The sequence below is a fragment of the Pteropus alecto genome, unplaced genomic scaffold, assembly GCF_000325575.1.
Source record: "Pteropus alecto unplaced genomic scaffold, ASM32557v1 scaffold156, whole genome shotgun sequence".
Taxonomy (NCBI): Eukaryota; Metazoa; Chordata; class Mammalia; order Chiroptera; family Pteropodidae; genus Pteropus; species Pteropus alecto.
Genome location: NW_006437746.1, coordinates 3,230,133 through 3,234,282, shown reverse-complemented (window position 1 = coordinate 3,234,282; position 4,150 = coordinate 3,230,133).

Genomic DNA, 4,150 nt, shown 5'->3' with positions numbered 1-4,150 from the left:
CAGGTCTGGAGGGGTTGGTCTGGGAGGGTTGCATTGTGGTGGCTTCAGGTGAGCAATGTGGCCCAACTGGGAAGGCTGCAGAGGGAGGGGCAGAGAAGAGCTCAGAGTGAGGAGGGCGAGGGAGGGTGCCCTGCTCCTCTTGGGGCATATTTGCAGCTGATAGGTCTGTCCAGTGTGGGGAGGGCAGGTCCATCAATTTGACACTGACATCTATTGGATCTTTTGGAAGGGAATGTCTATTGAGACCAAGTTTCCCTGGTCTTAATCATAGAAGTTTAACTTGCCCACCTTGGAAGAAAAACAATGAATATTTTGGATTATCCCTAGGGAAGATTGTCTGCAATTTACTATGACATAAGGAAAATAACTCAGAGCGTGGGCCTAATGTGGTCTCTATTTGGCTGCCCTATAAGTCCTCTGAGAGAAGACCTGGGGGTGGAGTCAAGAGAAGGGAGCAAAAGAAGATGAGGTTTTGGGTTTGCAGAAATGCTTAAAGCCATTCTGTTTCAAAACCTGGAGTGCACCGCAGAGTTACTGCTGTTGCTCCATTTAGTGCAGATAACAAAGTGTGAAGATCCTGATTTATGTTGCTTTGCCTGTTGCAGTGATCAGTATAGCTGCCCCAAAGAGCTGTTTATGTACAGAGAACCAGCCACCACCAACCCTCCCGATTGGAAGAGCATGTACGTGGGCCTGGGACTGGAGTGCTGTCTAATAGCCCGCCGCCTTGCTTCTGACCTTACCATTGCTCGGGGACGATGGGAAGTGGACTAGTGGTAAGCAGCACCCTTACTGCCCAGTCTGACTCATCCTAAGAATTTAATTTGCAGTTACGTGTTTCTTTATATCATTTTCTTTGCTACCTAAGTAGTATTTATTCATTGTAGAAATAGAAGAAAATGTAAATGAGTAAAAGAATAAAGTAAAAATAAACTATATTCCAAAGATACCAATCAACCTTTTGGTCTATTTCATGTAGATTTTTTTCTACTGCATAGACAGAAACACACACACACACAACACACACACACACACACACACACACACACACACACACTCACTCTCTTTTTTTCCTTACAAAACTAGGATGGTAGAAAAAATGGAGCTTTGCAGTGAGTTTAGGTCAGAACTTCTAGTTCTTTATTGTAAACGAGCTGGTGAACGATGCCCCTCACAGACTCTGGTCACTGCAGCCAGTCTCAGCTGCAAAAGATTATTGGCCATGTCTAGGACTTTTTAAAGTCCAAGCAATTATGTTTTTTGGACTAACCCTAAATCTAACTCTAATGTTAGGTACCTTCCTTTCTGTCATGCTTCCATCTCGGTATCCACTTAGCCCCCTTGGATAGGTTTGTCCAGCTCCTCGGAACCATATCAATGATTTTTTAATTTTGGGAGGCAGAAATGAAGCAACATGTAATCCCTTTTCTAAAATTAATACATGTTATTTTAAAATTCAGAAATATAGATGGTAAAAGTCCTCATTAACCTGTTATGGGTTAAAAAGTTCTTTGTTATTTTTGCTCTTTGGTATGTTTCTAAGGGAGTTTGGTTGGTCTTCCACTTTGATTGTCAGTTTGTAGATCCGTCAGTCTTTGCCTTGTGTATTTTAAAGCTGTGCTGATAAGTGCAGAAGTGCATGTAACTTTATGAGAATCATTCAACACACACTTATTGAGCATTTACTGTATTCTGTGCCAGGCATTGTCCAGGGTCCTGTGAATACAGTCACTAACAAGATAGAGGTGTCTCCTAGTGGACAGAAAAAGACAAGTATACGAGAAAATTTCCGGAAATGTGTGCTCTGCAGAGAAATAAATGGGATGACTTGAAGGAGAATCCTCCATTTTCTGTTTTCATCATATCTTAATGTTTCACTGACTAATATTAGTAGTCTGGAAACTTCTGAAGCTTATTTCTAAAGGTAACGTAGGTTGGAAGACAATTACAGTTATTCTTACAATTAGTTATTCTTACGTTATTATATCAACAGGTACCATAAAAACAAATTTATCCTCTCTGAGAAGGTACAATTTAAACTGAAGAGTAGATGGAAAAAAGGCTTCTGTACCCTTGACAATGTGGGAGAGGAGCATTCCAAGCAGAGGAGTTGCTGCAAAGGCTTCAAGGTGAGATGTGTTTGGCTTGGCTGATCAGATAACAGAAGGGAGGTCACTGTGACTGGATGAGAGAGTGACAGTGTCAGATGCTGTCAGAGGTGGATAGAGGCTAGGTTAAGTCATTTGAGGTTGCTGGGGAAAAACAGAGTATGAGGTCAGGAAAGAAAGCTGGGAGGCCAATCAGGCACCATTGCAGGAGAGCATTTCGGAGAAGACAGAGACCAGGACCAGTGACAAGTGCTGTGGAACCAGAAAGAAATGGCTGGGTTTGTGATATATTTTGGAAGGAGAGTGAACAGGATTTTCTGATGACTTAAATTAGGGGCAAGGATGGAGGATGGAGGAAAAAGAGGAATTGAGGGTAACTTTTGGGTTTCCTGACTTGGGAGTTGTTCCTATAGGGGTGGAGAAATTTTCCCTTCTTCCCTTCTAGATTCTCTGTCGGTCTAATAATTAAATTGACATAAAATAGATTAACAGGAGGAAATTTAATTTAATTTTGTATGTACCAGAATCCCACAAAGACATGAAATGCAACAGCAGTTGGGGGATTGAGGCTATCCTCAATTGGTGGAATGGGATATGGGCCTGAGGCTTTGAAAGGAGGAGGGTTGTTCCCAGGAAGATGAGAAGAGCAGACATTTGGTAGTCAGATGTTTGTCCTGCCAGGCAGGTAAGTCTTTCAGATAAAAAAAAGTTATTGCTGATAATAACTCTCTTTCTGGTATTGGCTCTTCTGGATTCCGCTGGGTCTCAGTTGGGGTGGCATATCGTCTTCCCTTCGTTCCTTTTTATCAGTATGAAATGTCCCATTTTGTACTTTTAAATGGCTAACCTTGGAGTCTGTTTTGCCACATCTTAATATTTTACCAGCTTTTCATGCTTTTTGTTTGATATATCTTTTCCCATCCTTTCTTTTCATCATTTTCTGTTGTTATGGTTTAAGGTGGGTCTCCTGTAAATCTCTCTCCCTCCCTTCCTTTTAATAAGGGAACATAACATGCTTACATACATTAAGATTAGCTGATAGCTGTAAAAAATTAATAAACAGAAACCTTCTTTAAAGTGAAGTAGAGAGGCCAGAAGGGGGAGCTCTCATGCCTTACGGCCATCACAAACCACAACAGGGGAAACTGTAATGGCCTTCCCAACTTCCTTTTCCCTTCTATAAAGGAGCTTCCTCTTGTCTGTTTTAGCGGATTTGCATGTGGCTCATCATGGTTGCATATAGCAGATTGCAATTTCCTATTTTTCTGAGTAAACCCATTTTTGCTGGAGAAATATCTGGCTGACTTTTTGTTTGCAGTCAACATAGCCTTGGACTTTGTGCCAAAGCTATTAGATGTGTTCTGACGGTGTGATTTATACCCTATGCTTTCTCTCCTGTATTCTTCCTTTCCTGCTCTTTGGTACAGTAAAAATTGAGTGGGAAAACCGGAAACAGGGAGAAGGAGGAGGAAGTTAGTGCCATAGAGTAAATACGAGACAATTACTACCTGCACTGGGGCGGTGGGAAGCAAAGGGAGGATGTGAGAGACATTCTCCAGGAGTAATCTGTGGGAGGGAGAGGGGGAATTATAGCTGTGGGAGGTAGCTGTGAGAATGCCAACATCTGAACTGTGGCACGAGGAAAGAGTTGGTTTTATAAAAAGAAGATGAATTTTAGTCATTAAAGTTATGATGCTGACGGAGATCCAAGTGAAATATCCAGCAAGTAATGGCAAGTGTGAAAGAGAGAGTCTGGGTTCCTGTTTTTCAGAGGCCTGTGGGAATATATGTAGAGAGCCAGTATCTCACTTTACCGTGAGCCAAATCCACCAAAAATGAAATGGGCCAGCAAAAATATTTTTTACCTAGCTAAGTTAAATATTAAAAATATTCAAGAAAAATATGCCATATACTGTATTACAAGAGAGGCAGGAACAGCTGAAGCCCTGTACCAAGTGAGAAGAGAAGACTGTGTGATGAATCAGAATCTTCTTGTTAGCAAGGTCCCATGTGACTTGTATGCACCTTAAAGTCTGAAAAGC